The sequence below is a fragment of the Microtus pennsylvanicus genome, chromosome 9 (genome assembly GCF_037038515.1).
Source record: "Microtus pennsylvanicus isolate mMicPen1 chromosome 9, mMicPen1.hap1, whole genome shotgun sequence".
Classification (NCBI taxonomy): Eukaryota; Metazoa; Chordata; class Mammalia; order Rodentia; family Cricetidae; genus Microtus; species Microtus pennsylvanicus.
This window is the reverse complement of record NC_134587.1, coordinates 105,260,062-105,287,430: the sequence shown is the minus strand read 5'-3', so window position 1 is coordinate 105,287,430 and position 27,369 is coordinate 105,260,062. Positions and strand designations below refer to the sequence as shown.

The 27,369-nt window shown below is 44.3% G+C and overlaps 1 protein-coding gene across 7 annotated transcripts in view; it reads left to right on the top strand.

The window, feature by feature from the left end:
* Csgalnact1 (chondroitin sulfate N-acetylgalactosaminyltransferase 1) overlaps window positions 1–27,369 on the top strand; it is a 329,616-nt gene that overhangs the window by 142,215 nt on the left and 160,032 nt on the right. For all 7 annotated transcript variants that reach the window (XR_012911873.1, XR_012911872.1, XM_075986922.1 and 4 more), the window contains 2 exons: window positions 510–657; window positions 963–1,039. The gene's annotated coding sequence lies outside the window, so the exon portion shown is untranslated. The remainder of the gene's footprint in view (window positions 1–509; window positions 658–962; window positions 1,040–27,369) is intronic.

The following is a 27,369-nucleotide window of genomic DNA, read 5'->3' as shown; positions in this document are numbered from 1 at the left end:
ATTACAGGCTCGACAAGAGGGCTTTTGAGACTTACTAGAATCTTCCTTACAAGGAGTCTTTAACCTATACATCTTTCATGTTTTTCTTGTATCTTAGCTGACTTCTGTTTGTTCCTCAAGGCATGGGACAGTGTGGGGTCCATTGTAACTCACCCCACCACGAACTTACCGAGGGCAAGATGGCAGTGGAGAGCGGGGGGGGGGGGGGGGGGGGGGGCTGAGGTTCCTGCCCTCGGGTGGGGGTGGGGAGCTTGGATTATCAACAACACCCTGTCCATTCTCTCCAGCGTTCTGGGCTCCGTGGCAGAGTTCCATCCCGCCAGCGTAGTAACCCCTGTGGACTCTGCGGCAGCCTGGGTTGCTGCTATTGGGAGCTGTGGTGGGCAGGGGCAGTACAACTCAGAAAGGAAACCCTTGTAGCGTGTGGATTCTCCCCTCCTCATGAAAACTTAGATGAGGATTTTTCTTTTTCACTGTTAACACTTCATTGCACGGATTTCTCCCCCCAGTGGTGGCGCTGAGCGGTACGCGGTGCTAGCAGAAGGGGGCGGTACTTTCTCTCTGGACCCTGACTGGAAGCCCAGTGCGACTCCAGGGCAGTCACCAACAGAAGCAGATGTGCGAGCCCAGCAGCTGTGTATCTCTCTTTCTGCCGAGGTTAGTTTGTTTGGGGTTGTTCTTTTCCACGTGGGAGTGCGGTGTTTGGCCTCCCTCTTTCCTCCGCGGGGCTTTCGCGCGTTTAAATGTTGATGGTTTCATTTTAAAAACAAACATTTTTCATTTACTTATTAAAAGAAGAAGGTGGGATACTCTACTGCTTTTAGGGTGGGATACTATGTCCAGATGGATTGTGAATTGAATACTAAATCACAGGCATTTGGCTGTTATTAAATCTCACCTATATATAAAGCATGGAAATTTACAGGGGTTACCTCCTGTTTCTTTTCTTCTTACCATTTCAGACTCTTTTCCATTACAAGGAGAGAAGCCAGGATCGTTTTTAACCACTGAAGGACTTATGTAGCCCTCATCCGTGCAGGTAAGTGGTGTGTTTAACACAGGTGACTTAGAAAACATACCTCTATGTGGTCTGCACCATTGGGACCTCCCAGCTGTGTACAGCCTGTGTTCAATTCATTTAACTTTTAATGGTTACATTAATGTAGAATTATTTCAAGGTCTCAATATTTTTTAAGTAGCTCAATTACTTTGCTTCGCATCTTCGCATCCATTGGCTATAAACTCTGCTTCACTGCCAAAACTCTTTTGCTGTTTCTGTCTTCCTAGAGTGTCAATCAACAGCAGAGCTAGAAGGAACTTTGTATTTCTTTATATATAAAAAATACTATCCACTTCATCAGGAACACAGTTGAGACAGGATATTAACCTTTCTGAAATATTCGTCCTGCTACCAAATGGGTACAGTGATAATTGTTAAAGGAAAATGGTTTGGCAAGATGAATGCCCCCTTGTCACGTCCCAGAGGGTGTCCAGTGGAACTATCTGAGCATCGCTTCTTTATGAATACATACTGCAAAATCTCCCATAGCCTGTTTTGCTCTTCTAACCAATAATTTTTGGTTTCTTTGCTATAAGGCATTTAATTACAACTGGCAAGAGTAATGTTTTATAAAATATAATTTCAGAACTTCAGAAGCTAAGGCAGGAGAACTAGGAGTTCAGGGTCATCCTTAACTGCCTCACAAGGTCCAGGTTAGCCTGGGCTACAGGAGGTCCTCCTCAGTCTAAACAAGAGCCTCTGAAACAACACTGGTGTTGCGGAGTGAGTGGGCAGCTGTGCACCTGGATCATTTCTTTTGGTTCTCTAGAAATGCAGACGAAAGGTAGACAGCATTGAAGGCCGCTGAGCTGTGCCAGAAGACACCTTCAGCCTAGAAAAGTGCTATTTCCCTTAACACGCTTTAATAGAGCTTTTGTTAGTGATTTTCTATTATTGAGAAGGGGGGCAGGTTTCTAGCACTGTTATCCTGATTAAGATAAAAGAGTAGGGGTTAAGGTGCCTTCCTTGGTTTTGCATTAATGAACTGCCTTGTATGAAGATGATAGAAAATATGGGGTTTTAAAAGGGATCATATCTGAGTTGTTTATAGTAGAAAACATATATACAACCTCAGCCAGAAGGGAGTCATATGAACACAATAAATGAAATTACTTTTTCACGAACTCTTCTCCAAGTAGCAAGTCAAGGGGCTGTGGAGACTGATGGGGCCAAGCTCAGGGCACAGAGAATGGCTCCCATCTTGAGTTTTAGGATGCTTAATGTTTTCAAGAATGGCTTGGATGGTGTAAAAGAGAATACTGTCATTTAAAAATCACCTGTGCCATAACTGTTAAAGCCTTGAGATGATGGCAAAAAGGATCCAAGGTGAAAAATTAGCAGGAGAAGCAATCAAAAGCTGATCAAAGTCTATGTGGGGAAGATGCTGAGCTAGGGCCTGGGTGGTGGAGGGTGGGCTGTAAGACCTACATCGGATATGAATAGCAGTTATAATTCTGTAGCAATCTAGTACGGCACCAGGGAAATAGCGCCCAGGAGCCCGGAAGCCTGCTAGGTGAGTGCTAGTTTGGGAGAGTTGCCAGCTGCTCCGTACGTCACGGTCCTGACTCCGGCTTGAACATCTGCAGCAGTGACAGGCAGGTGCTTCACATAGCATAGGACCAGACAACATGGAATCCCATGTGCAAAGGGTTAATTCTTGTTCCAGACATTTAATAGCAGTAGGCCATTCATGTTTTACAGCAGAAATATCCTTGTGTCCTGTATTGTTTTTCTCGTTGTGGTGATGGAATAACTGAACATCTTCAGAGAGGAAGGACTGGTGCTGGCACATCTGTCGTGGTGGCACAGGAACGGTGGCGGAAGCTGCTATGGCTGTGTGGAAGGAGTGTGAAGTAGATGGCTCCATCATTGGGGCAGTCAGGAAGTGTGGGGTGCAGGAACTTGAGGGATTTCTAATTCACAAACCCTACCCCTAGAGATCTAAATCAAGATTTTGTAGCCAAAAGATCCCACAGCCTCCCCAAAATGACAATGTCCCCATAGGAAGAATAGTGTGCAGGAAACAGCTTAAAACAGTCACAGAGAGTAGGGAGGAATGGACAAGAGCAGGGGTCAGGAAGTGGGACCTTACTAGAAGGGACCTAGTAGCCAAACACACGAGCTGATGGGGCCCCTGCACAGTCAAACCATAATTAAGTCCTGCATGTCTCCATCCTGGAGCCCTCCTCAAGGTGGTCCCTTCTCAGTGAATTAACCCTTGCCACAGTTTTATCCTCACTTGGTTCTGCAGTTTACTGATGGATTTCCTGCATCTGCATTTCCATACCCATAATTCCGGTCTTGTTAAGGAAGAGCTTTGTTCTTCTCCCCCAGTGTAGCCCCTATCCCTGCTTACACCTTCATTCCCTTGGTCACACTGCTCTTGTCTTTCCACCTTCTGACCTCCTCTTGTCCGTTCCTGCCCTACTCAGTATGACGGTTTGGAGCTGTTGACCTCCATGCCGGTCATCCTGCCAGGCTGCTGCCATCTTGGAACCCCTCAGGGAGCTCTCACCCATGCTTTAAAGCTCCCTTCCACGGCAGCCCACACAGCACAGCATCCAGCTGACTTTGCTTAGCTCTGACAGCCAGGCCATAGCTGCAGTGAAGGGGTGAATGGGTGGATGGAAAGTTAATGAAGGGAGAGCTCATTCCTGAACAGTCTCCTTTCATTGTATTCCCCTGACACCCTTGCTCTGTCTTTTCCTGGGGAGACCTTAATAAGCATCTGTTCACCCCAGGTAAGCAACAATGACAGAACACAGAACTGATTCCACCAAAGTCTTGCTTGGTGAACCAGTGAGTTTCCTGGGGTCACTTACAGGAATAAGGATGAGTGGACACATACAGGACCATGGGTGACTCACATGGAGCTTCATCACCATCCCAGGAAGAGTGATGACTCACAGAAGTTACAACCTGGGGGTTTCCCTGCACAAGTGACAGTCTCCATGGAAGAGTCTCCTCTCCCTTAGCAATTGCTTACGGGTTTGTTTTTATAACCTTATCATGGGGCCCTTGTGAATTTTAACATTTCCGTGTTTCCCAAGACTGGTAAGTTTTCCGAGTCTCTCTCCTCCCTCCAGGAGGGAATGTTTCAGTACAGAGGGAGTGTCTATGCTATGTCACATCCTTTGACGTTCTGTTCATGGGCACACCCTCTCACTGCATACACAGCTTTGTTCTGAGCTCATCCTGTCCTGCCTCGTTTCAGTGGGTCAGCTCTTCCAGTGGCTTCTTGAGAACAGTGATTTTGTTTGTAGATATCCAACCTTGTAAGTCTTTGCTATTCTTCTACAAGTTAAAAAAAATAAAACAACAGAACAACCCACAACTACCAAGCAGCATAAAGTGGAAAGCAGAAAGGGTGTTAGGGTTAGTGTGACTACATACTTCATGATGTTGTTGCCAACGACAAAGGTGGTGCTGGGAAGATGGCTCTGTGGGTGAAGGGCTTGGGGAATGGTCTCCCAGTGTGGATCCTCTGCACCCACGTGCAAGCCAGGTGTGAAACTCTCACCCCAGAATTTCCTGGTTAGAGAGTCTAGCTAAAAGAGCGAGTTCTAGGTTTAATGAAGTACCCTATCTCGAAAACTAAGGGAGGGAACAGTAGAGGAAGACTTTCAGAGTTTAGCAGCGTGGGTTTGTGGAGATCCTACTTCACTCTCATCTTCAGGGGTTGCTCTGATGTTTCCTATCCGTGGGACTTCCCCCTCCCTCTTTATCTTCTCACTGTCTGGTCTCCCTTGGGACTCAGCTGATAAGGAGTGATGGAGGTTGTGGCATGAACCTTTCCTTTTGAAAATCCCCTTTGGGTAGGGCTGTTACATCTCTCGTATTTTTGTTATTGATATTCATCTACTCATTATATAGCAGAGTTTGGGCACCATGGACCTCAGAAGAGACACGGTCTCTGTTTCCAGGATCTAGTGGATATCAGTTGAGATCTGTCTGAGGATGATTTATGGTTGTGAAAATTCTCTTCAGAGCCTGGCACTGTCAGCATTTTTGTTTGCTCGGTTTGGTATTATGCCCACCTGGCCTCTCTGGCCTCTTCCATCATTCTTCTTCTTCTTCTTCTTCTTCTTCTTCTTCTTCTTCTTCTTCTTCTTCTTCTTCTTCTTCTCCTTCTCCTTCTCCTTCTCCTTCTCCTTCTCCTTCTCCTCCTCCTCCTCCTCCTCCTCCTCCTCTTCCTCCTCCTCCTTTTTCTCCTCCTTCTTTCCCTTTGTGGGAGCCTAGATATTAGAACAAGGCAACCTAACCCCAGTTCCCGAGCTTCCGAGTTAAACATGTCTAAAGGGAAGTAAAACAAGTGGAGACAACCCAAGATCTATTTTCAGATGAATATCATATGGTCTGCTCTTACAGTGGGGAATTATTAAAAGGAGTAGACACATGCTAAACCATGGATGAACCTTGCAGACATTATGCTAAGTGCAACAAGCCAGTAAGAAAGCAACAGATTCTCTATGATGCTGCGCAGCTATAAGGAGCCTAGAATAGCCATATTGACAGAGAGCGGGATGCAATTGCCAGAGGCAGGCGAGAACGGGGAGTTGCTTAGTTGAATGGGTCAGGAGATTGGTTATAGTGAATATGATTGGTACCTCAAACTGTTGATGTGGTTTACACCCTTCAACTTATAGATGGCTAAAATGGTCAATTTTATGCTGTAGATAGTTTGTCACAATTAATAAAAAAAATCATGGAACTTGCTTCCACAGTGATACCCTTTGAAGAAAAACAAAGTGAAAGGGGTTTCTCTGACAGGGCTCTTTTCTTTCTTGTAGCTTTATTTCTTTAGGCAAATAAATCCATCTTTAAATTTAAATATACTACATATTTTTCATACACATAGCTCCATTGGTAAGGTATTTGAATTTTATTTTAGACCCTGTTCTTTTTTTTTTTATTTATTATTGGTTATTTTGCTTTCGCAGGTTAGATGTGACTGTGAGGCCTTATCTCCCCTCTTCTTTTCCATCAAAGATAACAGGGTCATAAAGCTCATCTACACACACTTTAAAAACTACTTTCGGGAGAGAAATGAGTGGATGTGTTGTGTACACCTTTGATCCCAGCACTTGGCAGAGGCAAGTGGATCTATGTGAGTTCGGGGTCAGTCTGGTCTACACAGCAAGTTTTGGGGCCACCAAGTCTACACACAGAGAAACCCTGTCTCAAAAAACCGAGAGAGAGAGAGAGAGAGAGAGAGAGAGAGAGAGAAAGAGAGAGAGAGAGAAAGAGAGAGAGAGACTAGGCTTAGAAAGAGAAATACCACATTCCTCTCATCTGCAGACACTAGATTTAAGCTTACACACATGTATGCATATGTACTTAGCAGAAAAGCAAAGGAAGAGATCTTCAGCACACGTGTGCATGTGTGTGTGTGTGTGAGAGAGAGAGAGAACGTGTGACATGACAGCAGAAGAGGGGCCCATTTGGAAGGAAGAGGGGGGCTGACATGAGAAAGGCGGGGAACTGCGTAAGAACAAGTCTATAAAATTTATGGATGTTTGTATTAAAGTATCATAATGAAGCTTATCACTTTTATACTAATTAAAGATTAATAAGCATAGTTTGATACCAGGAGCAAAAGTATTTGTTCTGTCACTAGTAGGGGGCACGACAAATAGATTTCAAGATGTGATTTAATATCTCACAAGAAGCCAGCTATGTCTGTCTTTGTTTCCTGCTTCCCCTTCTCATTTCACTGGTCTCTGTGTCTTGTGGAAAACCGTGCCGTGAAAGTGTAACTCGCACTCAGAATGCCCAGCAACCTTTGGGAAGCTGCTTTTTTCCTCAACGTTCCTGACCCACTATCTTTCCTGCCGAATTTACAGCAAAACCAGAATCCTGTCAGATGAGGAACATGTTGGCAGAGAGGAGCAGGAGAGCCAGGGTCTGCTGAAGTAGTGTAGGTAGGGTGAGGTGCACCCTGGGGCGAGAAGATGATATTTTTCTTACTCAATAGTTAGGCGTTTTCGTATTACAAATGTGATTGTGAAGGCAAGTCCGCCTCCCGGAAATAAATAAATACGCAAACAAATAAGTCACACATAAATCTATCCCTTCTGTTTGGCAAAACATCTAATCCAAGATGGGACTTAAACTGTTCTCCAAAGTTCCTTGAGAAATATACTTCAAACAGAAATACGACTTACTGTTTCTATGTCAGTGTTTTATGAAGAGTCATATACATGATCCACTCACCTAGTACAGAGAGGTCTATGGGGGGAGGGGGGGCTCGGCTGGCTCGGCTTTCAGAGCATTTTGTGGTCACCCAGTGCTGGTGCCTGCACTGGAAGGTGGTCTGTGGTGAAAGTCTCAGCCATTGTGGTGAACGAGAAAAGTGTGTGCTGTTTACCGGAGCTGGGTTCCTCCCATGGAAAGCCTTTACCCTAAGGTTCTGGGTTTTCCTTTCTGTTAATCAGAATTTGAAATTTCTTTTAAGGTCACTTATTAATTGTGTCATGATGGTCAGTTTTCATTTTTTATGTTTTAGCAATATAAAATATCAAATATCATTTAGTGGTTTGGGTTGCAGGAAGCAGAAAGTTTATTTATTCTTTTATTTCTTTTTCAATTTTTATTACATTTATTTACTCTATGTGTGTGTGTGTGTGTCACACATGTGTGGAGGTCAGAAGACAACTTGTCAGAGTTGGTTATAATCATCCACGTGGGGCCTAGGGATCAAAGTCAGGTTGTTCGTTATGACTGGTAACTAGTGCCTGTACCATCTCAAGAGAAAAGGAATTTACTAGGGAACTATCCCACAAAAGTGGTGGGAAGTTTAAGAATCTCATACTTCAGCAAAACTTAAAGCAGGAGTGATTTGTCCCATCAGATGGGTTTCTAACTTTCAGAAGCATGCAAATACAATAGTCATCTTTGTCCGGAGTGTGTAAGATGGTCTTCTCCGTGACTATGGCGACTGGCTCAAATACTATCACTTGTTTTAAAATATTTAACTTTTATGGTAACTTTCTTGCAATGAACTAAATTAAATCCCTTTCCTATAGTTTTCAAAAATTTGCTTCTGTCCTAATTTGAGTCATGGCCTATGCTGGTTTGAAGGCTGTACCTGGATGTTATTAGCTGGGTACCCATGTCCACCTTCCCAAGGAGACAAGACTGCTTGAGTTTACTCTTTGAGAATAAGTAAGAAATTGTCCAGTCAGTAAGCTGAAAGAAGTTTCCATGGAAAGAAAGAACAAGGCATTGGCTGGGTGTAGAGAACAGTGTTAGGGAATGGCATGAGATTTGATGTGAGGGGCGCAATGAAGTGCTGGGATTGCATAGAAATCAGGCCTCAAAGGTAGCCCTGGGAGTGAGGGCACCTCTGGACATCTGACTAAGTGCTGTATGAATCAAGGCCACCGTGACAGCGTGACAGAGGCGGGGCACTAGAGAGTAGAGAAACATGGGTACAGGAAGGAGGAGTGAAGAGGGCCTTGCTGCATGCAGCCCAGGGCAGTGAGTAAGGAAGGGAGTGATTAGAAAAGCAGGGGACTGGGGGCGCCTGGCAACAGGCTTCTAGGCTAACTCGCCCTATTAAGTCAGTTGCCAAGTGATACTGTTCACACCATTTGGTTTTGGTGCTGTTGTTTTGGTTTTTCTGTTTTATTAGCTGTGAGGTCTTGAGGGTGAGGGACCTTGTTGGTACAATGCTACACCGTTAAAGCCGAGCTTGAGGCCTGGAACAGAGGAGGAGTTTGTCAAATCCTCGGTGCAGAATGCTAACTAGGGATGAGTCATGAGTGAGGCCTTCTGCTCCTCTAATTGGGAAGGTGGTAAAATGCACAGCCAGGGACTGCAACCTTCAGTCATTTTCAAGCAGGGTCTGTTTTCTCACGATTCTTTTGATAATCTCTTTCTTTGTGCCTCTCTGTTGAATAAGATTATAAGAAAAACTGGAGATAAAAGAAAGTTACATGAGTGAAAGAAAATACTTAATGTTGACAAAGTAAAAATTGCATCAGGGAAGTAATATTTGGTTTGTCTGTGTACTATATTTTGAATCCTATTATCCAATTGCTTCATGCTAAAAAACAAATCCAGAAATAATGTGCACTAAGGTTGTATATGTACTGGTTAGTGTCCTTGTAAGATGCGTTTGAGAAAGTTTCTCCCTTTAGAACCTCACCTAAGTATTTCCCCACCATTTGTTTTTGACTAAAGTTTTGCTTCCTTAAGTAGGGAGCCTGTCCCTGGCCTTTTGCACCTCAGCACATTGGTAGATTGATGCTTTGACCATTGTTTGGTTGCTCTGAGAGACAATTGAGCTTCTCCAGAATTCTAGAACCCTCTCTGCTAGCCCTTCTTAGCCATGCAAGCCAGTCTGTGTTCCTTAAATCCTCGACACAGCCTCGTCTATATCTGCAAACAGCACTGAATTGGAATTGTAACAATCGAGCGTCCTGGGTGGGAAGTACCTGGCACACAGTAAGCCTGCCATAGGTTTTCATCAATATCAACTTATTTGATGTGAATTGTAGTGATGCCTCGTTTGTGTTTTAACAAATAAAGCTTGTCTGAGGATCAGAGCCCAGATCTAAGCCACTAGAGGCCAAGAAGTGGTGGCACACACCTTTAATCCCAGAACGTGGGGGCTGGCAGTAGTGGTGCACACTTTTAATCCTAGCACTAGGGGGTGGATACAGGAGTGATAAAGCTTGGCAGAGGGAGGGCTAGAAGGCCGGAGGAGACAGGAACTGACTGCACTATGAGGTTTGGTGGAGACAGTTGAAGTCTGAGGATCGCCCGTTTGGCCTGAGCGTTGGGAGGGGTCAAAGGTCTCTCTAGTGACTGCTGCTCTGCTTCTCTGATCCTCCACCCCCTAACATCTGGAGACCAAGTGGAATTCATGCTCCAGTGAATTCTCTCCCTCTCAAAGACGAAAAGATGGCCGATTCCTCCCTTACCCTTTCATGCTCACACTCTTGAGATACTCTGTTTATTCAGAAATTTAAGCAAAAAGAACCTGGGTGTCAACTGCAGCAGACACTGTCCTGGATGCTGGAGATTCAGGAGGAATGGGACATACTTGTCTTCAAGGTGCATCCTAAAGGGGAGACAGGAGCTTTGTTTCAGCACAGGACTGAGAAACGTGGAGGGAAGAAATGGCCTCAGTTCCCCAGGGTGCTGAAGCCAAGTTCCTAGGGACTGTGTAGGGGTGAGTTAGGCAGACCAGCCGGGCTGCAGGTGGTTCTCAACTCCAGTGGCGTCTTCAGTGTTGGGATCTAACGCTCCTCATCCAGAACTCAGAAACAAATGTAGAGTACTTTACAAAACAAACCATTGTCCATTAAGGACGACTTTGGGGGCTGAAGGGGTCACAGTATGGCCTTTGAGTCAACATACAGCTGACATCAAAGGTGTCAGAGAAAGTTGGGAGCCCTGAGCCACACTCACCAGCACAGTTCAGAATCGCTGGGAGGTCACATGGTCCTGCCCACAGGGATACCAGGACGATTCTTACTTCACATCCGGGTTGCAGCTATGATGGCTCCTGTCAGAATGGTTGGCAGGACGGCTCTTTTCCGGCTTGACATCATTGGTTCATTTCACAGTTCTGTGGGAGGTGCCATCCAGCGCGTGCAACAGGGTGAGAAGAGACAATCTGCTCTATGTGGTTGGTGCCGCCGTGAACCTCTGACAGAGGTCATGCGGTTGTGATCTTCTTTAGCTCAACTGTTGTCCCTCTTGCACGCCAATGCAGCGTGCACAACGCTTTGATTTTAAGCTGTTTTCTTTGGATGTAGTTTCAAATGATAGGAAAGTTGAAATTAGAAACAGTGCAAAGTGTTTTCAGGCCCTTTACCCAGGTTAGCCCACTGTCAGCATTCTGTGTCATTTTGTCCTTCGTCGTGTCCCGTGTATATAACACATACAGAAAAAGACGGATAATATTTTAAACCACGTGAGAAAAAGTGTATACATCATAGACTTTAGCCTAAATAGGCACCGTGTACTCCCTAATGGTAAGGCAAGTCTCTTACATAATAACAGTGCGGTTTTAATCGCAAGAAATCTAGCATTTATTTAAACTTGCCTGATTTACTGTCTGTGTTCCAGGCTGTAAATTGGTGCACTAATGACCTTTTTAAAGCGTGTTTGTCTTCGAGTACCAGCATCAGGTACCGACTCTTACCAGCATGTCTCTTTGTTCCTGTAATCTGAGACATTTTCAGAGCTTTTCTTCGTTTTTGGGAAGATGTTTCTGAAGAACATAACCTTTTTTTTTTATATTATGTGGCTACCTGCAGAAGACCTACAGAAAACAAAACAAAACATGAATTCCGAGGGAGAGTGGCTGGGAGGAGGAAGGGGCCAGAGGGAGGAAGAGAGGGAGGAGAAAGGTTATTTTGGGGGATAAATGCTATCAAAAAGTAGTGCACACATGTCAGAATTTACAAATGGAAAACAAAGTTAGAGAGAGAATATTCCTCACGTTTGATTAGACACGTAAGACACATTATTCCATTTCGGTTCTGCATCACAGCCAGAAATCTCATTGGCAGTGATAGCTGCTCATCAAGTGCCACACCTGAAGTCACGTGATATCAATTTGCCTCTCATTGCGATAGTAATTTTTTTGATCCATGCCTGATTTCTTCTCCGTGTAGTCACCATTTTCCTCCCCGTACACTAATAAGAACAGGCTGTTTGTATACCCCTATCTGTTTGATACAGTCATTGCCCTCAGTGAAATCAGCATCCTTAAACCTCGCTTCACAATTAGGATGTCTGGCTCTGAGCGAAGCTCCCGCCTAATCTTATTATATGGCGAGAGCTCAGGTGGGGAAACTGAATGGATACAAAGGGCTGAAAGGAAGCTAATGTAGCGATCACCGAGCCACTCTGAATGCTTGTTTGCCATCATAGTGATTTATTCTGAATAGCCCATGCTTGGGAGTCGGTAATGAAAATTTGCAGTTTCACAACTATGAAAACATCCTTTAGCCTGCAGGCTGTAGTGAGTGTATATTTCAGTCTCTCTTACCCCAGCCCTTGGCACTTCCAGCAGCAGTTCCGGGGGCTGCTGGGACTTCATGAGGAGCAAGTCCAGGAGCAGATGTCCTTGGCCAACATCTGTTTGAAAATGAAACTCTCTTATTCTTTGTCCTGTTTTGAGAATGAAACAAGAGGTTTCATAAGTTGGAAGTTCTTAAATGTCCTGGTTCATGCAGCCACTAGCATCTCACTGACTTTAATAATATTTCTCAACTAAAAAGTAAGATCTGGCCGGGCAACGGTTGTGCACACCTTTAATCAGAATAGCTTCAGGAAGTCCCCGAAACTAACTAGATTCACTAGACCCTTCCCTGCTAGGCTAAGAAATAAAAGCTGGGGGAGACCCTCCCTTAGGCAGAGTGAAGTCAAGCTGCAAATAAGGCTCTCAAAAAGAAAATCTGCAAAGAAGAAAAAAAAATCTGCTGGCACTTGGGGGACAGAGGCAGGCAGATCTCTGTGAGTTCGAAGCCAGCCTGGGCTACAGAGTGAGTTCCAGGACAGGTTCCAAAGCTACATGCCTTGAAAAATCAAACAAACAAAAAGAAGGAGGAGGAAGAGGAGGAGGAGGAAGAGGAAGACAAGGAGGACGAGGAGGAGGAGGAGGAGGAGGGGGAGGAGGCAGAGGAGGAAGAAAGAAAGATCTGTTTTTAAAATTGTGTAATCAAATCTGGAAGGCATAAGATTTTATGTCCTAATAACTCAATGGCTGTTTGAAAAAAGAAAAGGAAAGTTATCGGTCTGAGATCGCTGTTCTGTATGTTCTGTAGCAATTCCTTAATAAGGGGAGGTGGCAGCCTTTACGGATGGTTTATCCGTGGAATGGAATTAACCCCCACCACCTCATTGCGTGTAGTGATTCCGTTTTATTACAGAAACTTCCCAGCATTGGGTGACAAAACTTTTCCTGGGGAGATGCAACAAATATGTCTACTCCTCCCAATAGTGAGCCCATGACAGACCAAGGAATAGATGCCACCAAAGTCCAGTTTGGTGAACCAATAAGTTTTATTAGGCTTACTTACAGGAACAGGTGAGGGTTACTTAGGGGAAGAGAAATGATTCCGAGACGGCTGTATCACCAAGGCCTACTCCAGGCTGGGTGACAGCTCACAATAACTGGGAATGTGGAGCACACTACACAGCCTGCGGGCAGCTCTTCAGGTTGGTGGGTGTTCTTTCCAGGTGCCTCAGTCGCTCTAGGTCTCTTCCAGGCTGCTCAGCTGGCCTCTCCTTTTTCCACGCAGCTGGCATGGTCTGAGTCTTCTTTGTAGATTTTCTCCTTGGGAGCCTTATTTGCAGCTTGGCTTCGCTCTGCCTAAGGGAGGGTATCCCCAGCTTTTATTTCTTAGCCTATCAGGGTGGGGTCTAGTGAATCTAGTTAGTTTTAGGGACTTCCTGAAGCTATTCTGAGTTGTTTACCTTTCTGCTGAAGGAGCTTTCTCTAGGATGCAATTTTTTCATTTCTAAAGAAACTGTTACATACACTACACCCAGGAAGCAGTTTTTCAAGTCTCTGATACCATCACAGCAACTACTGCCCTAAGCCAGTAGTTGTCACGGTATCCAACAGATGTCCGACATCACTACATTTTGCTCAAAATTCAAAATATCCCGAAGTATTATTTTGGCACTCTATTGATATCTCAAGTGCCTTAGTAAACAGTTTGGGAAGCAATGTTTAGGTAAAAGAGCTTTTGGGGGCATATTCTGTCATCTTTCTGTGGTTTTCAGCCAGCCAAATGTGTGATACATGTTAGGAGCAAGATAGCTGTCAGAAGAGCTAAGGCCTCCATACATGGGTGGAAGGCAGAGATAATTAATAGGATGATATTCAGACCTCACTAGCAGAAGGTAGAAATTTCTTCTTCCATATATGATAGATGTTCACTAAAGGGACCTGACTGTGGCGTCTTGGATGATATCTACTGTACTGCTGAGCAAGGAAGGGAATGATGGCTGATTTGCTCTGCTCTTGACGGGTTGAGATGCTCTTACTTAATATTTCTTATTTGGTTCATATTTTAATTGGCCCTTCCCAAAGGAATTTATTTTCCTTGGATTAATGATTTGTTTGCAAAACATTTTAGCGTTATCCACTTCAGACTCCGGAAGAATGCTATTAATTTTCAGGAAATTAGGGTTGTAGTAAGATTTATGCCTTTTCCATTACAAGATACAATTGCTAGTACGGTTCTAGTAGAAACCTCATCTGTCATTATCTGCTATAATTTTAATTTCATAGACTTGAGCATCAGCTATGGAAAGACTCCTGATAGGAGGTTTTTGAACATTTTGGCTGCTTTGGCATTCTATCTAGGAATGGTTGCTTTACCTAACCTGTGGCTTTGGCAGATGTTTCTGATCAGAGCACCAGAATACATGAATAAAGGAACAGGAACTCAGGTTACATGGCACCTAGAAATTCTTGAAAGGGTGAGGTGGCGTGGCGTTCAGAGAAGGACTGGATGCCAGCAGATCTTGACTTTCACAAGCTCCTGGGTTCCAGGTTAAGTTTGTCCATGTGACTTGTAAGGTATTCAGCACTTCTGATCCATTCAAGAAAGATCACAGAACGTCCTTTCTCTCCCATGAGTCTCTGGGCTCCACTTACGCCTGTGCTGCACTCAGAGTCTAACTCAGTCCTTGTTTAAGGGGCTCAAAGACCGGAAGGGTGGGGCATCTGAGGCTGTATGCTTAGGTACCCAGCACAAGGAAGCCGGCCTATGTCACATACTAATCTGCCAAAGCACTTTATTTCAGCTCTCCACAGCTGAAGAACTACTGTGATCGGAGACAGATGGATTATGTCAGTGAACCTGCAGGAAAGTTGAGACAGCAATTGTTAAATATTTGGATTCATAGTAGATCTGGAAGATGAAAGTGTCATACTGGCAAAGCCGTTTAATCTTCCATTTGCTGACGAATTGTCAATGCCCAGGACACAGCCTGGTGTTTAGGGAACTCGGTGAATTTGTCAACAGAGAACGCTGTGGCCTATAATTTTTGTTTCTGGAAATTATTTACATTTAGATAATCAATATGCCTGTATGGAAGAAGTACAAAGTTCTTTCTAATGTTTTATAGATGAGCTTTATTTAATAATTTACTAAAATCAAATAGCAAACAAAACATTAATATCTCTAAGAATCCCCATCAGCAATCAAGATCTACTGAGAGAGTAACCATGATATTAATAATCTTTTGAGAGATATAGTTATTATTTTTAGCTATGTGTAAGTGTGTGAGACTGTGTGAGTTCAAGTGCATCATGTGTGCAAGCAGCCAGAGGGCACTGGACCCCCTAGAACTGGAGAATTGTGGGCTGCCTGGTGTGAGCGCTGGGAGCTGAACCCAGTCCCCTACGAGAGGGCTGTGTGCTGCTGACTGCCGCTCCACCTCTCCATGCTCCAATACTCTGGCTGTCGCTAACTGAATGCCGGTGTCTAGGGTATTTTGTGTAGTATATATATATATATGTATATATATGTGTATATGTATATATTAATATAATAGTTGTATTTAATCTTTGAAGATTTGATATATGCATGCAATGAACTTTTACTTCTCTCCTTCAAATCCTCCCAAACTCCATGTCTTTTATATAAAATTAACCATTTGAGACCAATTAGTGCTGCCCATATAGGAGCAGGTATGGTTCTGTTCCCATCTGGAACATGGGTCAACTTCCTAGCTACCGCACCCCTAAGGGAGCTGACTCTCTGGTCCATGATGCTGTATGTTCTTAACCCTGGTCCCAGATGGAATGCAGATATGAATGGACTGTAGACATCTCTTACTTGTGTTGAACATTTATAATTCTGACTCCCCAAGAGGCCAGCACGAGAGGCCAGCCTGTCCTTGATAATTAGGTCGTCGTATGATGTTGGCATTGGGAGGTACCATACTTCTGACGTTCTCTTGTGAAACACGAATAAGAAATGCTTAGTATTAATTAGGATGCCCAGCATGTGGGCTTCCGCAGCTTCTCTGTGCCAGGAGGAAATTTCAAGACAGAGCTACTGCGGAGGATATGGATTATCTAGTAACGATCCCATCAGTAGTATGTGTCCTACTACAAGACAGAGCTACTGCGGAGGATATGGATTATCTAGTAACGATCCCATCAGTAGTATGTGTCCTACTACAAGACAGAGCTACTGCGGAGGATATGGATTATCTAGTAACGATCCCATCGGTAGTATGTGTCCTACTACAAGACAGAGCTACTGCGGAGGATATGGATTATCTAGTAACGATCCCATCAGTAGTATGTGTCCTACGACAAGACAGAGCTACTGCGGAGGATATGGATTATCTAGTAACGATCCCATCAGTATTATGTGTCTAGCTCCATTTTATTACTTGCGTTTGTGTTTATGGGGAATAAATTAGGAACGTGCCACGTCTTTGGAAGACCCCCACAGGTGGTCAAAGTGAGAAACGATTTTCACCATTTCCTTCTGAACTAGTCTGCAAATGGAGGTAGTTTTTAAGCAAATTGCTCTTGGGATTCTACGCGCATCATGAAATCCAAAGGGCAAGGACGTGAACGTGGTTTTAAACGAATATTTTCATGGTGCCGTCCTTCCAGGAAATCTGTCGAGGCAACTAATGAGAAGTCATTACATTATATTCCCAAAGGTGTCCTCCAGGGATTGTCAGTGCCGTGGGAGCTTTCCAGAAGCTTTTATGAGCAGACGAACTTGGCAATAACTTATGTGGCATACCTTTAGCCCATGAAGCTTTGGAAAATTCTAAAGGAAAGGCAGACACAGTGTTTGCAGGTTCTCCTGATTTCCTTGGCACCTTTCTAGGATGATGTCTGTTTCTTTTTCGTTTTCATCCCCATCAGTCTTTCAGCAGCGTGCCTGGAGCGAAATCAGGCTCTGAGACTGAGCTGCACCTCACTAGAAACTCTAACCTGAGTGCTTTTCTCTGACCTGGAGCTTTAAGAGGTCAGGGATGCAAAGGCTCACCCCAGAGACTGTACGAGTGGGACTGCTGCTGCCTGCAGTTGTGATGCATGCAGCAGGTGATATTTTATGATTTAGAGTAATGAGAATTACTGCATTTGGAAGCTGTTTCTAGGGACTTCGTCATTCCTATAAGACTAAGGTAGCTGTCTTCATCTTGTAAGCCCCCTTTCTCTCTGTGGGGGCCAAGTGTGCACTATAATGTGTGTGCACTTACAGGTGGAGTTCAGAGGTCAATTTCCAGTGGTCCTCTTCAGGTTTCATTTACTTTGTATTGTAAGACATGGTCTCTCATTGGTCTGGAACTTACCTGCCAAGCTAGGCTGGCTGGCCAGTGTGCCCCAGGGACCTGCCTGTTCTGTTTCTCCCTCCTCAACATTGAAATGACAAATAGACACCACCAAATTCTTTTTTTCCCATCTCTTCCTCCCTCCCTTCCTCCCTTTCTCGATTCCTCCCTCCCTCCTTTCCTTCTTACCTCCCTCCCTCTCTCCCTACCTCCTTCTTTTTTCCCTCCCTCCCTCTCTCTCTCCCTCCTTCCTTTTTTCCATGGGTCTGGGGACTGACCTCAGGTCCTTATGCTCATATGGCAAGCAGTTTACTAACTGAGCTCTTTTCCCAGTGCCATCTTGTAAAAATCTCTGAGACACCGAGTGTATTTACTAAAGGGAATTGACCTTTTGGTGCTGCGGAGGTCCTCTGCCTTCCCATGCCTCTCGTTGTTCTCTAGCTGGAGCTCTGGCATAGCTGTGTGGCAAGTCTGGACTTGAAGGCCACCAGAAGGGTGTAAAGAAGGAGTTCAGGGAGAACAATGCCAAGGGGCTTTCCAAAGCCAATGCTGCTGAGGCCCGAGGCTCTGCTTTGTCAATACAACTGGTGATTGGGTAAGGCACAGGCAGCTGGGATGCTCTGGTGGAGAAACGGGCTTTGTTGTGGTTCTTTTCATCTTGGACACGGTGCTTCACTGTTCTCTAGAATCTCCCGTTGGCATGTTGCCTCGAGAAACCATGTAGGAAACAGTGTCGCTTATTAGCAGGTTTTCCTAGTCACCCTTTCAGGGAATTGATAGGAAGATGGTAAAAGGTTGATCTTTTCCCAGAAGGCTCACGGGTGGGAACACATACGCTCAGAGGGTTACAGGGATTGGCTTGGAAAACCCACAAGCAGCTAAATCCTTTTTTCAGAGGAAGGAGAATGATGAGGTCAATTTGTGTATCACCTGCAGTCGTACGCAGTAACGCCTTGCCGCTGTTTCCATGTGCCCCAGAAAGTTCACATGTTGGAAACATAGTCCCTCAAAATCAAATGCTAAGAATATTTTCTCAAGCTTTAAGTTTTGAGTTTCGGGTATTTTGTCGTAGCAATAGAAAATGGATGGAGACATCAATCATGGAAGCGGTCCCTTCTTTTAAACACGAGGCTGGAAGAGACTCTTTGCTGGTTTGCGTTCTCAGTTATGGATTGATTTGTCGTAGGGTACGCCAGAAGAAGGAAAGACAGTCAGTTGCTATAGAGTGTTCCAAGTGCTGTGTGACCTATTTTTACATATGACTCCCTCCTTATTCTCTTCTACAGCCCTCGAGGGGTAGTTCTTATTAGCTCCATTAATGAAGATGAGATACAGAGACGGAGATAAAATAGTGTGCCCAAGGATACAGAGCTAGAAAGTGATGGGAATAGAATTCAAATGTAAGTCTTCTCGGTTTTAAAGTCCACTTCGACGTCTGCTGCCCTAGTCGGCTGCCTACAGCTGTCACCCGTCCTCATGGCCACCAGTCTTGCTTCAGAAGATCTTTGCAGTACAACAGATGGTAAATCATAACTCTGAAATGAAAAAAGGAGCTGCCTTATAAAATGCCTGCCTGTTGACTGCATACAGTGACTAGCATGCATGAAGGCTGTGTTATGTTTGCAGTCATGAAACATCCCTCTGATTTTTTTTTTCAAGACAGGGTTTCTCTGTTGCCTTGGAGCCTGTCCTGGAACTTGCTCTGTAGACCACGCTGGCCTCGAACTCACGGAGATCCCACCTGTCTCTGCTTCCCCAAGTGCTAAGATTAAAGACGTGTGCCACCACTGCTTGGTGGCCGTCCTCTGATTTTTAAATAACAGTTAATGATGTTCATTAGCTCTGTGTTTGAGGCCTAGAATTTAGTGGCATTAGCTAGAATTTTATAATGGTGTAAGCAGTTTCTTAGAGGCGATAAACAATTGTTGTGCGACACAAAGCTAATATCACTATAATAAATATTAATTTAATAAGGGTACCAGTTATGTTAGCTTAAGCTTTCTCTTTAGTCAAATATCCAGGTAATTCTTAATCTGCCAGAAGGTTTTTTTTTTTTTAGCCTGGTTTTTGCTCCAATGTGAAAATCAACACAGACTCATAAAAAGCATTGTATGAATAGCATTAAGTATCTCCAAAGCCTAATTACAAAATAACAAATAACATCACTTAGGAGGCACATGAGTCTAAACGTGAGTTTAAGGACCACAAGACTTCTCAAATGTTAGCTGAGAGGAAACCATTTGGTTTGACTCTATTGGGTGGATTGTCTTCAAATCTCTCACAGCTAGTGGATGGGAGACGTGGACTCCTCATCATAGATTGTGTCATATTACACTGGACCGTTGTATGTTGAGGGCTGTGTGCTAGTATTGTTGTGTATCTCTGTGAGTATGTGTAGGTAGTGTGTTACATTGGAGCACTGTGTGTGTCCGTGTGCTTATGCATGTGTGCGACTATGTGTAGATAGTGCTGATTACATTTGAGTACTGCATGTGTTTGTGTGCATATGCATGTGTTGATAGTGTTGATTACGTTTGAATATTGCATGTGCCCATTGCTTATGCATGTGTGCGACTATGTGTAGATAGTGCTGATTACATTTGAGTATTGCGTGTGTCCGTGAGCTTGCATCTTTGCACATTTCTTGCAAAGTTCAGTGGACAACCTTCAGTGTTACTCCTCAGCTAGTGTTCACTTTTATTTCCCTGAGACTGTCTCTTCCTGGCCCAGAACAGACAAAATAGACTAGGCTGGCTGGCCTGCAAGCTCCATGTACCAAACAACCTCCACCCCTGTTCAGTATAGTAACCACAGGAGTATGCCAGAGCACCTGACTTTTTAAAAAACATAGATTCTGGGGATCAAATTCAAGTCGTTACTGAGTAAGCCCCCTCTTCCACCCTTGAAGTGTTTTAAAGAAACAGTATGGCCAAGCCTATTTTGTGCAGGCGATTACAGTTTGCGTTTCTACTGTGTCAGCTAATCACAGAAACAGAGACACACCCTGCAGACTGCAGAGTGGTGGCGGCTCATGCTCAGACCATTGGCCCGACTCCTTGTAAACTTACCTTTCTAACTGTGAGCCTAGCCTTTAATGGCAGAGCCATCCAGCCCATGTTCTCACAGACCCAGCGCAAGGGTGCCCGTATTCACTAGGACAGTATCTAAAATGTCCCCAGCCCCCAAATGAAGGCATGTGTGGTGCCTGGGAACAGGCATGGTCTTGAGAGAGGGCGAAGTTCCGGCACAGTTGAATTTTCTAGTCTCATTTTTTTTAGTCCTATCATTTCCAAGACTCAACTGGATAATAGCGAGAACTGCAACAGAGCTTGAACCAGTAAACAGTTACCTTTACATAGTTACACGAATGCTTTCCCACTTAGATTCTTTTTCTGTCAAGAAAGACAAATAATGTTCTGCGTTGAGAGAAGCATAACACACTTCCGAGTCCTTCATAAGCCACTGTCTACATTATAAGAAACCAGTCTAACCATGCATGATAATTGTTGGCTTTTATTTCCTTCCTTAAGGACCTGGAATTCTAGGCAGGGAAATGATGTATACACTGCTAAGTTGCTGGTCATCAGTGAAGGATGCTGAGTATGGACGGCTATGTTACTGGTCCTCTGTGAAGGATGCTGAGCATGGACTGCTATGTTGCTGAGTGAAGGATCTGAGTATGGGCTGCTATGTTGCTGAGTGAAGGATGCTGAGTATGGACGGCTATGTTACTGGTCCTCTGTGAAGGATGCTGAGCATGGACGGCTATGTTACTGGTCCTCTGTGAAGGATGCTGAGCATGGACGGCTATGTTGCTGGTCCTCAGTGAAGGATACTGAGTATGGGCTGCTATGTTGCTGGTCCTCAGTGACAGATGCTGAGTATGGACGGCTATGTTACTGGTCCTCTGTGAAGGATGCTGAGCATGGACGGCTATGTTGCTGGTCCTCAGTGAAGGATACTGAGTATGGACTGCTATGTTGCTGGTCCTCAGTGACGGATGCAGTTCTATGTTCATTTTTGTTGTGGTGAATGGCGGGGCTGCGTCCCGCCACCCGGCTAGCTTTACACCCGAAATAATTACATGGAAACTATATTCTTTTAAACACTGCTTGGTCCATTATCTCTAGCCTCTTATTGGCTAGCTCTTACATATTGATCTAGCCCATTTCTAATAATCTGTGTAGCCCACGAGCTGGCTTACCAGGAAAGATCTTAACCTGCGTCTGCCTGGAGTGGGAGAATCATGGCGACTCCTTGACTCAGCTTCTTTCTCCCAGCATTCTGTTCTGTTTACTCCACCTATCTAAATTCTACCCTATCAGAGGCCAAGCAGTTTCTTTATTACTTAACCAATGAAACAACAGATAGAGAGATGACCCTCCTCCATCACATTTTCAGTGTGGAAGGATGATTAGATTGCAATAAAATATTTCTTCATATACAATGAAGCACGGATTTCTAAAACAGAGTAGGAAAAAAATTTTGTATGTTAAAATGGATATCTAGTAGAATTTTATCCTAGATTGATGTAACATTCCAATTTGGGGCCTTCAGGAGAGCCTCATGTGCACTTTTGTCTTTATTTGAATCATAACAGCACAGGTAAGAGAGGCTTCATGATTCCATAATGGAACACGGAGCTCCAAGTCAGGAACATGTCATTTCACCATCCCTGCTACCTCCTCCTCTGTCCTAGATGCTCTTTTTTTTGGGGGGGGGTGTTGGTGTGTAACTGTATTTTTAATGCTAATGTCCTGTTTCTTTTTAGTTTTTTTTTTATCTGAATACAGTTTCCCTTCCCTGTACTCCTCTGGGTTACTGCACATCTCTCTCCCATTCAGATCTTCTCTCTTTCTGTCTCTCATTAGAAAAGACCAGGCTTCTAGGGGATAACCACCAAATATAGCAAGGTAAAATAGAATAAGATAAAATAAAAAGATCATATTAAGGTTGAACAAGGCAAGCCAACATATATATACACACACATTTATGTATGTATGTATATATGTATATATAATATTATATATATATATATATATATGTATGTATATTACACAAAACACACAGAGGACCTGGTGCAGACCCATACAGGCCCTGTGCTTGCTGCCTCAGTCTCTGTGAGTTACTTGCCCTCTGGCTCTTGCACTCTGTCTTCCCTTCTGCGGGTCCCCAGAAGTCTGGGGACAGATTCCATGAAGAATCCCCTTGAGAGCTGTTTGTTCTACGGTTTCTTTCTCTGCACAATGTCTTGCTGTGGGTCTCTGTGTTTGTTCTTATCTAGTCCTAGCTTTTTTTTGAGTTATTTTTCTTTAGGTAAAATACTCTCTTGTTTTCTTAAATTCCTCTTAAATGGAGTTTGAGGTGCTCACTCCAGAGCTTGGTGTCTCTCCTCAGGTTTAGAGATTTCCCAGTGGCTGTCTCTGAAACTCTTGCTCCTCCTTGACCTTCTTTTCTCCCTATGGGACTCTAGGTGTGTGTCCCATGTGGCACCAAGCTTATTTCTATGGTTTTTCTTTCCTCTCGGTGCTTCTGCTTAAATATTTTATATTGTCATCTATTTCTCTAGAGTAGGTTCGCTCTTGCAAAGCCATCTATTTTTCTTGTAATTGTTATAGTTCCCTGTGAGTTTTTAAAATATAGATGAGTAGGAGCTGGTAAAAAATTTTCCATCTCTCTTTTCCAAGTGTAGTAATTACAGCATTTGATTCAGCTGGGATCCTCTGTTACCCTTCTTCCCTCCTCTTGGTTCTGGCCATTTGCTCTCATTTCTTATTGCTATTTGTAATTTTTATCAGATAGTCTATTTTTATATTAAAAATTAGAGAAGACTAGAGAGGCACAACTGATAAGAGCATTGGTGACCTGAGGTCAATCCCAGTGCCCACATGGCAGTTCCCAGCCATCTGTGACTGCAGTCTTCTGGTATCTGATGTTCTTCTCTGGACTCGGCACAGGCGCTGCATTCATATGGTACACAGACGTTCACATGGTACACAGACAGACGTTCACATGGTGCACAGATGTTCACATGGTACACAGCCGTTCACATGGTGCACAGACGTTCACATGGTGCACAGACAGACGTTCACATGGTGCACAGACGTTCACATGGTGCACAGACAGATATTCACATGGTGCACAGACGTTCACATGGTGCACAGATGTTCACATGGTACACAGCCATTCACATGGTGCACAGACGTTCACATGGTGCACAGACATTCACATGGTGCACAGACGTTCACATGGTACACAGACGTTCACATGGTACACAGACATTCACATGGTGCACAGACAGATATTCACATAGTGCACAGACGTTCACATGGTGCACAGACGTTCACATGGTGCACAGACGTTCACATGGTGCACAGACGTTCACATGGTACACAGACGTTCACATGGTGCACAGACGTTCACATGGTACACAGACGTTCACATGGTGCACAGACAGACGTTCACATGGTGCACAGATTTTCACATGGTGCACAGACATTCACATGGTGCACAGACAGACGTTCACATGGTGCACAGACGTTCACATGGTACACAGCCGTTCACATGGTGCACAGACAGACATTCACATGGTGCACAGACGTTCACATGGTGCACAGACAGACGTTCACATGGTGCACAGACGTTCACATGGTGCACAGACGTTCACATGGTACACAGACGTTCACATGGTGCACAGACGTTCACATGGTACACAGACGTTCACATGGTGCACAGACAGACGTTCACATGGTGCACAGACGTTCACATGGTACACAGACATTCACATGGTGCACAGACAGACGTTCACATGGTGCACAGACGTTCACATGGTACACAGACATTCACATGGTGCACAGACAGACATTCACATGGTGCACAGACATTCACATGGTGCACAGACATTCACATGGTGCACAGACAGACGTTCACATGGTGCACAGACATTCACATGGTGCACAGACAGACGTTCACATGGTGCACAGACGTTCACATGGAGCACAGACGTTCACATGGTGCGCAGACATACATGCAGGTGAAGCACCCATCCATACATATTAAAAAAAAACAGGAAAGAAAAAATAGTAAATGTATAGTACTTGCATGCTAGTGTTCTCCTTGGGAAAGGATTTAATTGTTCCCTGTGGAAGACAGCAGAATAAAGCTGTTCATTTAGAGCCATTCAGTTATTTCAAAGATCAGAGTAGGAAGTTGAGTTTGTTCTGGTATTGGTTTTTTGATTCCCAAGACACAGCCCATTGAGACTTGCTTACTCATGAGGTGCTTACTAGTGCCCTTGGTAGACCCTAAAGTTCACCTTCCAAGTAAACTACAATAACTAAAGCTTCTGCGTGGGACTTTAGACCCTTGACAACAGCCTTTTTTCTCATCAACCCCACCCCACCCCCGGTGACTCACAGCTTTAGATTTATCAAATGCTGTCCTTTTCTCTGGGTCCTTGGTGCTCCAAGTCCTGTTTGTCCTGGCTGACCTCAATTTCACTGTCATCTCCTCGGCCTGGCGAGGCTCCTAAACTATGGAGCATCTAGACACGGATCGATGCAAGAAGCAAGAGGCAAAGGGAGAGGTCCGCCCTGTGTGTTTTCAGGGATCCCTCACTGTTTGCCCTGATGGAAGAGGAGTGCTTCAGCCAGCACTTACTATTTTTTTTTTGTCTCGGCTTTTTCTTCTTTTTCATCCAGCATTTGTAATTGTTCTCAGTAGATAGTTTGTGGAGTTTTCCCATTCCAGTTTGAAATTATGCAATATCAGGTTTTCCTTGACTGCCAGGTGCGAGGTTGTTTATGGATTTAGAAAAAAGGTTTTCCTTAGAAATGGAGAGTATGTAATATATTCTAACTCTACTCAAGTTAAAATCACGATATTTTTATTTAGTTGTTGTTTTTTTCTTTTTTGTAACTGAATAGGCTAGAGGCTGAAGACAATGGTAGAGTTCCCACCACTGAGGACTTCTCTGGCTTCTAGTAGAAACAGCAATTTATTGCTTATCTCCATCAAAATGTACACCTCCCCCTCTGTATAATTACGGGTTGTTATAAGTTCTTCAGAGGGAAGTAAAGGATATTCTTTCTGGAATGGAGTTAGAAAGCAATGGTCCAGGAGAAAAGGTTTTAGAGAAAGTGTTCACTTAGCAGTTTTGACTGAGAACTAAAGACTGGAAGGAATTATGCAAGCAGAGAGGACTTTTTAGAAACAATAGCACAAGTACAGGCTCTGAACAAGAGCTTGGTTTATTGGATAACTGATAGCATATCAGCGTGTACCTGCATTTCTGGAGTGAAGAAGAGGGACGTGCGGGCAGTGGGGACAGAGGGAAGGAACTGGAGGTGAATTTGGGTCTTTATAATTCCTCCTAAATGCAGTTGAAGCCATGCCATAGTCAAGAATTCAGGTCTTTTATTATACCTTAATCACCCCAGAAGCTATGTGGGCACTGTGGGACTAGAAAAGAAGGCCTATGTAGGAAATTTTAATAGAAAGAACATATTAAGATGGCAAGATGAGACTTGATCTTAACTGAAAAGCAGAGACGTGAATATTACTGTAAAGACCGTAGGTGGTGGTTTAATCTAAATGGGAGAGACACTGGATGCTAACCATCTTCTTGGGTGAGATGGCGGATATATAAATATAGGAAGAGTCTCAGGAAGCTCCTGAGTGTGACCTGTGCTTGCTACACTGGATTATCATAGCTCTTGCTGTTGACCACATGCTGGTGCAGCTCATGTAGCATGGCTGGTGGTAATTTGAGAGGCATAATACACACACACACACACACACACACACACACACACACACACACACACACACACATTATATGATTATCGCCAGTGGCAAACTCTCTACCTAGGCATTTAGTAGTGGGATCTGTGAGCTCTATATTGCTCTATGCTTCAGGGGTGGCCTCTGCACGCTGCCCACACCTGAACTTGAAGGCCGTATCTGATCTGGAAGCAGACGCCAGCCCTCTGCAGAGTGGAAGCTAGCACACTGCATCAGTTTTTCCACTGCCCGGTTCAGTGCAGCCACACCTACGGGACTGGTCTACGCTGGATTCCGCCAAGCTCTTTATTCACATTTGAACTGTGGCAAGGGGCTGGGTAACTGCTGGGAGGGGGCACTAACAGCTTCATCTAGTCCCCGACTGAGTGCTCCAGGGGAGCTGGGAATCATCTCAGCCACCTCTCTCATCTTACAGTTACAGTCACAATAGCTTAGCTACAGACACTGTTGCTGTTTCTCAGTCGATGTCTGGGAAGTGGCAGATCCTGGCCCCTTCCCCATTCCCTGTCATTTAAATCCAGGAGGGCAGGCTCTACTCCACTTAGGATTTTCACTGCCTGTGTTGCTAACTGCCTGCTTGAGCTAACTTGTTGCTAACTTCTCATTGCTGTGACCAGATGCCTGGCAAGAAGCCTTTTAAGAGAGGAATTTATTTTATTTCACCGTTGGAGGGTACTGGTCTGTCATGGTGGGAAGGGCATCTCAGCAGGAGGGTGAGGCAGCTGATCTCCCTGTAGCTGAAGATCTGAAGTCAGGAAACAGAGAAATGAATGCTGGGCTCAGCTTGCTTCGTGTGTGTGTGTGTGTGTGTGTGTGTGTGTGTGTGTGTGTGTGTGTGTGTAGGTATTTGTACACATGCCCAAAGGGCAATCTTTGTTATCATCCTATTGTAGGAGCCAGCCATGAACTAAAGCTAAATATTAACAGATCATCTTTACTTCCAACCATTATCACCTGTCAGAGTAGGACTAAGCCATCGAGAAGTTTAATAGAGGCCTGAGTCTTAGTAGATTACCCTGAAGCAACACCTGGTTGCAGGAAAGTCCACAAACTGAGATTACCCAAGCACCACCAAAGAACAGACCATCCAAAGGAAATGCCTAACGTTCTAACCTCTGTAGATAGGACCACCAGCCAGCACACACTCACCAGGACACCCCTAGACAAATGTCAGCCAATCAGGGGTCCTGAACCTCAGAAACCCCTTACCCCACCTTTATTACTAT